The 10,964-nt window shown below is 43.8% G+C and overlaps 1 protein-coding gene across 1 annotated transcript in view; it reads right to left on the bottom strand.

Moving 5' to 3' along the window:
• Positions 1 to 10,594, bottom strand: part of ALPK1 (alpha kinase 1) — a 70,036-nt gene extending 59,442 nt beyond the window's left edge. Inside the window, exon 1 of the mRNA XM_078875480.1 lies at positions 10,354 to 10,594. The gene's annotated coding sequence lies outside the window, so the exon portion shown is untranslated. The remainder of the gene's footprint in view (positions 1 to 10,353) is intronic.
• Positions 10,595 to 10,964: the final 370 nt, after the last annotated feature.

A 10,964-nucleotide genomic window follows, 5' to 3' on the forward strand; every position in this document is an offset into this window, starting at 1 on the left:
CTAACTTAACCAGTGCCATTTTCAAAACGATTTCAAAGAAATGAATTTGCTTTAGGTATTCATGTAGTCGTGACAATATATATTTTTTCCTCTACCAAAATTATTCATGCTAAAGTATGATACTTAAATTTCCATATGTTGTAAACAATAGAATTGTCATCGAGTACATGCCACTGTTTTTTTCAGGGTTATTGTGAGCTTAAATTTAATACGGTAAAATCCATCTGTATTTACAATATATACATGGGGCAGTTACATTGTTTGGAAAAGGGAAATTATACCAACCTTGATTTTCGATCGAAACGTCGTGATCTATTAATTTTCTATCTACGTGACTTTCCCGAAAGAACCAAAGAGTATGGAAATGATACCAATTTAACACGTAGGCTTTCGTGACCAATATTATTCATAATAAAGGTTTTTGGGTTATATCGCGAAAATTTAAATGTAAGGATGCATTTATATTCGCCTGATGAAGCTGGTTGTAATCACCAGCGAAGCGTTGTACCCTAATTGTAAATGTTGTGGGTTTACTCTCCAACAGCCGGTGTGCTGAAGAAGTAATTGGCATGTTTTGTTTACGTGACAACCTTAACAATTGGCCGTGTCGGGTGGTGGTGGGTTAACGACACATTTATATTTACACAATCTAACCCAAAAAACGTTATTATGGATAATACCAACAGCAATTTTTAATTCAGGAAGGCTTTCCTGAGTCCCAAGATACTTTTTTCAAATTTGAATGATTTGCCACTGACAATTAATGAGAATTCTTACATGGTAGAAACCAGACCACTCGGATACATCCCCAGCATTTATATACGAGGGCATAACACTCAGCACTGCCACCTCCTCCTACCCACACCTCACAGCCCCACGCTGACAACACCCAGCTTGAGTGAACGCTGGAAGAGAATTGAACTCGGGTAGTTCGTGAGTGGGAGATGCGCTGTTTGCAATGAAGACTACGAAAATAAGACCAGATTGTAATAATGACAGCAGGCGATCGTTGAAGTTTTACGCTACAGCCACGGTAGAAGTCTTACAATATCTTGCTTTCATCTGCCTCTCAAGTCTTGCCACTTGCTGAATTGTGAGGAAACTAATTTCACACCCTCAGTTACAACTGGTTTTAGTTTGCCCCCTAGTGTCCGCCTTTGTGTACACCCAAAATAATATAATCGCACATGGGGCCTGATCATGTGTTCGCGGACAGAGAGACAAGTTGTGTAAAATACTTGGTAGAAAATGTACAAAAAGTACCAGACAATTTTCGCGACCTCTCTCAGGATACACCTTGAGGTGACGTGCATTGGCGAAGGCTCGCTGGCAAGGAGGCAATGGGACCAGGTGGTGGTGTGTGGCGTGGTTGGCATGGATCTCGATGCCACACTCCGATGGCCAGTGGGCCCTGGCGCAATTGCACGGCCTACACGCTCGATGGCTGCGTCACAGTGACAAACCCATCTGTTATTTGTAACCCGCTGGGAGAGCCCTCCGATGTGTTTTCGGGTTGCACCACGTGTTGTTTGGGACCAAGTCAGACGTTTCGCTGCATGTGCTGAGAGCCTCTTCAGGGAAGTGAAAATCTATTCCTTGAAGAAGCTCCAACCTGAAAAAAAAACCCATCAGAGAGCTCGAAAGCACGACAGAGAAAAACCTGCACACTGCTATGATTGTCAGACAGACACACGCACACATCTAGAAAAGGGGGCCAAGAACACATCCACACACCCATCGCGAAAGCCTCGCTGGTACATGAAGTGAAGTCACACATAAAATATTCCAAAGGGATTCAGTGGTGGGGGCAGGGGCGCAGGGGGGGAACGGGCAGCGTCGGCGTGGGGGGGGAAGAGATTTTTCTAACACCCCTGTTTTTATTCCAGCTCTCTGAGCCCTTTCTTTGCACCCGTGCATCCTTTCTCGCTAAAGAGGTCTGGATAGCGGGCGAATTGCAAATAGGCACGGGGTTCATGCGTGCGTGTGTGCAAGGCACGGGGGCCGCCGCATTAACTGCCCTAGACCCCCCCCCCCTTTTTTTCTCTCTCTCTCTCTCTATGGAACCCCTTAATCGCCTATTTTGAACAGGGCCCGCTCGCCCCATTGTACCGATAAATGGTTTGTACGGGACAACTCACACGTGGGCCCAAATCTCCGGGTCGCACGGGGCGTCATGCAATCACTATTATTAGTACGAGACTGGCGGGCGACTGGCATGCGCGCTCCCGTTGTATGAACCCGCGTGCGCACACGCGCACAAACGCGCACGCTGTTAGAGTGCGTGCACACACGCGCGCGCGCGCGCACGTCAAGTGAGTTGTATTGAAAGTGGAGGTTCACTTTTTACAACTGCCTTGGACTATTTCACAGTGGTCTATGATCTTTACGACAGACATAATAGACTTTTTATTTCAGCTGAAAGAACGCCGATGAGCTGGATGTGCCTGGTGCGAGCTGATCGCCAACGGAGCGGATGGTGTTACGGTCAGCGCGGTGGACTTGCAATTCAGAAGTCGCCTGTTCGATTCGATCTCCCGGCGCAGCAGTTGAAACAAGGTGCAAATAATTGCAAGGGTTGTAATTTTACCTCTACGTGTATGTATTGTAATTTTTTTAAACAAAAAATGCCAGTCTCCGGCTATCTGGTACTGTATGTATGTTGAACTTCTTTCTCACCATACGTAGCCAACATGCATACTACATACAACCGTGTTAATCGGACGTGCAGGGGAAAGACAACAAACTAAACACAAAACGCTGTTCTAAAGAAGCTAGATTTTAAAGTGCAGAGCTCTAATGGCTTCCTAATATTGGAAGGAAGAGCGTTCCAGACGGTCGCAGAAGCGCATCTGGTGCTAATAAAAGCAACGTGCCCTACATTGCATACAATACGATAATTTTGGCAGCAAACATTTCTGGACAGAACGGTGGCCGATGGATGAGACCGGTGACGGAATCGAAGTTCTCTCCTGAAAAGAACGCTCCCAAGAGGACGACCGCGGCGGGGATGCAGCGATGAGATCAGATCGTGTGCGGCAGCGAGACGGGTTGGTAGGATTGGTAGCAGCACTGGACTGCGCGAGGGATGCTGACGATGCGGGGATGCCTTCAGATAGCAGTGGATAGACAATGGCCAATGATATGTTGCAAAAACTTATGAAATTTGAACTTAAATACTTTATCTATTTTACGTATTTACTTTTGGTTATTTGATTACCTCTCATATACTTTGTACTGCTATCGTTGTTGTAACTTTCTGACCCGTCCCGACTGTACACCTGTGAAAAAGAGCTTCATAGCTCATCGGATTTCTCTTGGATGAATACAGACTCTGATTCTGAAATAGGTATAATTTATTTGGCATGTACAGTTGTATTTATTTAGATTTTAATTATGAGAATTGGTCATTTTGGTCATACTGTACTTCTGCACCCAGATATTTTTGCATTGTACGATCTTTGTGCCACAAGGCCTGCCTTATAAAATATTCTCCGTCTCAAATTAAAACTTGGATTCTTCCCCTGCTTACACAGGATGAACCCCACTCCAGTCGCCTGGAGTTATCTTGCACCCTGCGTGTGTGAGATTGCAACGTGCGTTTGGCGTGTCCTGATTATGGATGAGTACGTAACAGTGTAAAATGTAGAGTCATACCTTGATTCGTCAATTCAAAAGTCGATCAATTAGAATATTTAGCCTGCAGGGTATATATTCTTGGTTCTTTCAGTAAAGTCACGTAGAAGGGAAATAATAAAATAATCAAAATAAAACAATTAAATTCTCACGACGTTTCGAATTGTATTGGTTTATTATTTTATTATTATTTTATTTCCTTTCTACGTGACTTTACCGAAAGAACCAATAATATGAATTCCTGCAGTCACGAAAGCTTTAAACCTGCAGGGTATGTTTAAACAAACTATATAGTTTGTGGTTTCACCCATTAGGGCCTCATCAGCAGAGTCTGGATTGAAACGCCCATTGGCTAATGCACTGAAAATAATATTTGTTTGATTGTGGATAGTAGAACATAATTCGATTGTATTTACATATACAACTTCTGACCTCCCCCACATCCACACCACCACCCCTTCCTTTACCAACCTAAACCACCCAGAGTGATGAAGTATGGTCAAACAACCCCCATGGTTGATACAAAGTTTGAAGGCCTCCTCAATCCAGCAGTTGTACTGAACAATGGCTGTGAATTACTTACAATGTAATATTAGTTTCTTGTACAGAGATTATTGTTGAATTCATTACTACCTTACTAAGCACAGTATCTTACCAACATGCTGGTCCATTATGAGGGCACGATGTTCATTGTGGGCTGCTGTGTAGATTGGCCATTCACAATTAGTGAGCGTTGCTTCTATTACACATTAACCACCATGTTAATCCTTCACTCTCTGTTTTACGCCAAGTGAAATGATCAAACTCACACATGTTGAATATTAACAGTGTCCCAGGGGTGACATATGGAAAGGGAAAGCCAGCCAAATAGAAGTCAAACATTTAAAAAGAGGAAGACACATTTCCTATAGGGGGCACGTGTGTGTTGTGTGCCAATGCAGATGGTGCCGTCTTTGGCACACGGTGCTATGAACCCGGCAACCGGAGTTCGATTCCAGGCCATGGATAATAGTACCCGTGGCAAGCGGGCCTCCCCTAGATTTGACTCAATCTTTAACAGGCACATAATGAACATCAAAATTGGGAGATTGGAAGACAAAGGCGGCCGGGCATGGTTGTTGCTGGCCATACCATCCCATCTTGTGCTATTTCTGGTGTCAATAGGCACTTCTTAACAGCACTTGGTCCAGCAGTCCATAAGCTATACAGAAAATGCATGTATCGTATTTATACTCTTAGGTTGTTTCGGTAAAGTCACTTTACCGAAAAAACCTAAGAGTATGAATCCTTGCAGTCACGAAAGCTTCAAATATATCGTATTTATATTTAGCCATTGTGTATTTCAAATATAGAGGTACGCAAAAAATACACAGTTCATAAAGTAATGTATCCCATTGTAAAGAAGTCTAACAGTCGTCATCCTATGGAGAGTCTGACCCTCACCATGGGAATGTGGAATTCACACCAGTGGCTTAGGACCGCCAATGGAGATGAGCTCCACCCCACTGCTTGTTTGAGCAAGGAGACATTTTGACCTTTAACTGCAATGCGCATGGCATTGTCCCCAAGTGGCGAAACGTGCTGGATATTCCACACGTAAAAGCTGCACACGGACTCGCACTTTATTACTCTACGTTCGAATCTATGAGATGCTTACCTCCTCTCTAGCATTCGCGCATATATTCCTACGCCGTTACGTACGAGTCAAATAACCTCGCCATCTGGTATTCCACATCCCTCACAAGCTCCTTCCCTCCCTCCCACAAGTCGGGCGAACAAAACCGCCACCTCTCCCTCCTCTCGCCACGGCAACCCACGCATCCCCACCACTCCCCCACCAACTCCTCGCACGACTGAAAATGTCTTCAAAGTAGCACTAATTCCCACAAATCCTGATCTGGGGCAGCCCCATTGTGGCGACGCTAAAACCAGCGTCTCCCAGAACCCAATCCTGGCGGAAAGAAGAAGAAAAAAAAACGAAAGGCACCCCCACCACCACCACACACCCTCAACCCCCCCACACCCCCGACACAAACGCGCACGCAGAATAGAGGGGCGGCTGTAGCTAGCCGGGCACGGCCACAAGACAGCTTAACACCCGCTCGGCCCGGCCGCCCGACCGCTATAATCTCCTGCATGCGAGACAAGGCCACGTTCGTATACTCTCGTCCATTGAGACGCCCGGCGCTGGAGAAAATTGCAGCCGTGGAGCAAATAAAGCGATGGAATTGGTGGCGGAGTGGGGTGGTGGTGGGGGGTTGAAAATGATTGTGGCGACGAGGAGTAGAAGCAAGGGGCCATAAGAGAAGCGGTGTCGCTAGAGGTTTTTTTAATATAGAATTCCCTCCCCCTATCCCCCACCACCGCCTAAAAAAGAAAATGAGCGTTGAATGAGACCTGGGTCTGGCACAACAATGCCAGCGCAGAATTTGTCGGTGTTCTCAATATGAACAGTTGACCGAGAGAATGGGCTGGCTTTTGTTGGTTGCCTGCGTACGGCAGATTTTGACAAACATTGCACATTCGGTCAATGGGTGGAGGTGGCAATGATGGGGGAAAGGGTGGTAAAGGGAAAAAAGGAATTAAAAGAAAAAGCCAATGGCTGACTTCCATGTCTCTAATAACCTCGGCCGGCTGTCTTCTGAATGTTAAGTCCACAACCAAACATTATCCTTGATTTGTATTTTTATAATGCCATATTCTTAGCATTATATATACCATATTCTCTGGATTATGTCAGAATTTTGTTTTCTCTTCCTGTATTTGAAAGTAAAGCGGTTGAAGTACGTCTTACAATCCTCTCGGTGTGTGAATGTGTGACCGTGTTTGTCAACTTTTGTTATTGGCTTTGTGTGGGAAAAATAAAAAGGTTGTGGGATGCATCTTACTTTTCGGAGCGTCCTATAATCCAGAAAATATGGCAATTTTTGTTTGAACTTAAAGGCAGAAGTGCAAATGCCTTGGTTGATGTGGCAAAAAAAAAACCAGCAGAGCATCCAATCCCTGAGGTTTTTTTTTTACGAATTATTTGCCGCTGCATTTGTGCCATTGTCGGTTACAGTAGAGCAGCCCTTTTTGTCTTCTAAATCCCTTTCATGGGCACCATTGTTTTTATCGTTTTTCATGATGGCCTCTGTCAAATGTTGTTGGGGGTCACTGCATGAATTCTATGGGCGTATTGTTTCCGTAGGAATCGTCATCATTTATCATCATTAGTCGCCATAATGGCCGCAGGCTGTGCGTTGCTGGCCGCATGGCGTTTGGGGGCCTCGGTGGCCATGCGCAGCGACCGTGATATCGTGACACTGCGCAATGTCAACACCGCACAGTGATTCTAAGTATTGCAGTGGGACGTATATTGAATGTGCCCGAGAAATATCAACGGCAAATGTTGCACAAGGCCGCATTGTTATTGCATTACACTGGTCAACAAAAAAAGCATATTTTTTGGCCTGGACTTTTACAGCTTTTTTAGACTAATTTCAGGGTGCTGATACCTAATCTGATCTCAGATTTTCTCTATCACATCATTTTTATGCTATCGACATACCCCATTTTCATTGATTTTACCCGAAATTAACTCTATCACTTATGATTGCAAGTTGTTGCGAGTCAGTGACTGCTTTAGTGTTCAAATATGGTGCTGTATTTTTAGGATAGTGTGTTTATAATATCATTTTATGTAGATATCCACATTTATTTAATATTTTTCTTCTGCAGTTTTTATTGAAAATGCAATATTTAATATATCAAAAACCTGATGTGATAGACAAAAACTGATGCCAGATTTGGAAGCAGCACCCCAAAATTACATTAAAACCGTTGGAATACCTTATGCCAGAAAAAGTGTGTTGACCAGTGCTATAGTTTATGATTCGTCGGAAGTTGTTTATGATTTAGGGTTAGTAAAAGCCTTAAAGTTATTCATCTTTAGGCTGATGTTCACAAAAATTAAAAGTGCCTTACTACTCAAATCAGCTTAATAATTATTGTAATTTGCAGCCATTTCTCAATCCACTGCTAGATGAAAAAACTCCTAATTCGAAGTTGGTAGTGAGGGGTTGTTTGCCTATACTTCACTACCCTGGTCAGTGTTGGTTGGTGAAGGGGAAGCTCAGGATGAGTTCGGATATCACTTGGCACTGATGTAAGTCATGAGCGGGAATCAAACTCAGGTTGCGAGACTCACAGCACAATGTGCTAACCACTGTGCCATCACTCCACCAGATAATATAGGCAATGCAGCTTCTGGAAGTTTTTTTGTGAGCCCTGAGGTCCCAAAATGAGCTTGGGGAAGCACAAATCTCGATTGGAAAGCCGTGAGCCAGTGGTGTAACTTCCACATACTCATGGCAGGCTCCTAATCTTGCCAAAGAATGCCCCCTGTTGACCTCTTTCAAATGTTATAGTGTGTATATCTAAGTGATAAGGTATAATGGGGGGTTGTTCTGACATCCAACCAAGGATTGCACTTGCAACCTTTTGATTGCGAGTCAAGCACTGTGCCAAATAGGCATCCATAATAAATACAACACGGTAGACTTTCTTTGTACATCGATGCAGTGGTCACACTAGGCATAAGCAAGCAAAGCCAAAGCTTAGGGACCAAAGTAACCCAATGGGGGCCCAGATTCATTAAAACAATTGGGGCGCATCAGCTCAAATACTAATCCTAATAAACACAATAATCCAATAAGACAATACTAAATATATCTCATCAATATCTTGTATCATCTCGTTTCTGTCATCTCACGATATCTCTTAGTTTGGCTCCATATCTCTTATTTCACTATCTCTTGCCCATATATTTTCCGTAATCTCATTAGGAGGATTTTATACGTTGAAAAGTGGCCTCCCAAGATAATGTCTGCTTCGGGCCCCCAATGGGCATCGAGAAACAGAGACTCAAAGAGCCTTTCTGGAGTAAATAGAGGACCACAGAATTATTACTGAAAAAATAAAAATAGGTTTTACCCTTTCTTGCAATAAAGCAGGTGTCAAGAAGTTAAAACACCAAATAGAAACCTTTTGCAAGGAATCGAGTTCGCATTAACCACGCGTACTTGTGGTGAACATGCAAATAAACATGATTTGAGAATATAAGCATCGTCTTTGAAACTGATTGGTCTACACCAGACAGCCTTTTTTAGGGCCCGGTCTCACCACCAGTGTCAGACCAGAGAACGCCAAAAGGCGAACAGGACAAGGACATAATAGGTTTTTTACCCTTTTTTTCTGGCAACAAAACTGACACCTTTTTACAAGCAGTCATGTTTGCATTAACCACAATTCCTGCGGTCAGAATGCAAACAAAAAACAACTCTGGTAATGTATGCATTGTCCTTGAAATTGATTGGTCCACACCAGAAACAGCTTTTCTTAGAGCCCAGTCTCACATGGTGTTGGACCAGATGACGCCAAAAGGCGCACAACTCAAAGACAACGCACTATCAGAGTAATGAGGGCTTGGGGTAAGCATCAACATCATGAGGCCTCCTATGCCAGTAGCAAAATATAATAGGTTTTTTACCCTTTTTTCTGGCAAAAAACTGACACCTTTTTTCTATGATTCCTTGAAAAAAGGTATCAGTTTTGTTCCCAGAAAAAAGGGTAAAAACCCTCTTATTATATTTTGCTACTGGCTTAGGAGGCCTCATGAAGTACAAGGACAATGCACTATCAGGGCATTTATAGCTCGGGGTCAGCAGCTACAATATGGGACCTTTCTTGCCAGTATCAAAGTATGAAAAAATATTGCCATGAAGGGTAAAACCTATTCTTATTTTTGTATACTGTGATACTGGCAAAAACGGTCACAGAATTATTGGCCACATGCTGTAATCAGCATGAGTTGGGTAAAACAATTACCACCACCAAATAAAGCCACACCACTTGTTGCAATTTCATTCAAAGGGGTTTAAAAAATATATATTATTTTGTAATCAATGCCACTATCCTGGATCCCACTGCATAGCAACGTGGATTTTTTCCAGTGTCTCAGGACATCTGTGCCACTGTGTGCTTTGGAGACATCCGTGGTACTTTTTAAATCTATAGTCGGCGTCCGCCACCTACAGACAAGAATATGCTATTGACATTTAACTAAAAAAAGGTCTTCCGAGACGATACAGTACAACGCATCGTATGTGTTGGGGCTAGGCCACGTACAGTATTAGTTGTATGCCAACATTGCTGTCAACCCTCCACCACCCGACAAAGACTGTCACGTTTACAAAGATAAGAAGATCATCATTAATCGTAGCAATGCATTTCAGATAACAAATTCTGACCCGAACCAGTAGTTTTTTATTTGTAAGACTTGCCACGAGTGAATTTAACATCGACTGTATAGCGTAACTCAATCTCCGAGTTCGCTACCTGGCTAATATTCCCATAGCAGATTGGGTAAACATGTCGTAGTAATCTAGATTTTAAGTAATGATTGTGTGTTAGTGTGTGTGTTGGTGTTGGTGGTGGGAGGTGGGTATTATAATGCGGCCGATGAGTAAGCGTTGAGACCCAAACCTTATTGACATCCGTCACAAGTTCCAGACAAGGAGGGCTTTGTTACGTCTTATAAACGGTGAGAACGGTAGAAATCATAGCACAGCATAGCACACACGTGTGTAATGAACCAATGTGTGTGTATACTGTATGTATATAAACAAAGAGACACGTACACTACCTCTTTAAAACGCCGGAAAGGAATCAGCAACTTACCCAACAAACACTGCAGCCAAAGTCGACTTGCTTATGTTCGCTTATTGCTATTCAACAAAACTAAACTCTGCATATCTCCCTTACTACCACCTAAGCTGCCACGACGAAGCAACAGAGGGCAATGCAAAAGCTACGAAACCCTTGCGAAGTTTGTGTACGTGTAGCACTTTTTGAAGAGTTTATAAAGAATAAAGCTGCCAAAGTGAAGATTCTGGGCCCCCACGTGGGTGGTGATGGGTGGAGCGGCTTTCCGGGTTTAAAAAAACATTACAAAGACAAAGTTCCCCCGTGTAGCCTGCCACTGACTCATGGGGCAAGTGCCTATGAAGTCCGGCAGGGCACACGAGGTGTGGTCAACACCACGCCCGACCGCCTTTGTCTCCCCCGGTGGACGACGTTTACACAACTTATTTGAGGCTGAGTCGACCTAGGGGAGAAGATCCCGGGACCGGTGTCAGCTAAATCGTGGCCGGTGCTGTTGGCCGTGAGCTAAAATCGAACTCGGGTGGCCGGGTTCGTGGCGCTAACCACAACACCCACCGCTCCCCACATCAACGCCACGTGTTGATCGGGGCAGTTTCGATTTGTTGTCGAATTCAGATGGAAATACT

The sequence above is a fragment of the Lampetra fluviatilis genome, chromosome 41 (assembly GCF_964198595.1).
Source record: "Lampetra fluviatilis chromosome 41, kcLamFluv1.1, whole genome shotgun sequence".
In the NCBI taxonomy this organism is placed as follows: Eukaryota; Metazoa; Chordata; class Hyperoartia; order Petromyzontiformes; family Petromyzontidae; genus Lampetra; species Lampetra fluviatilis.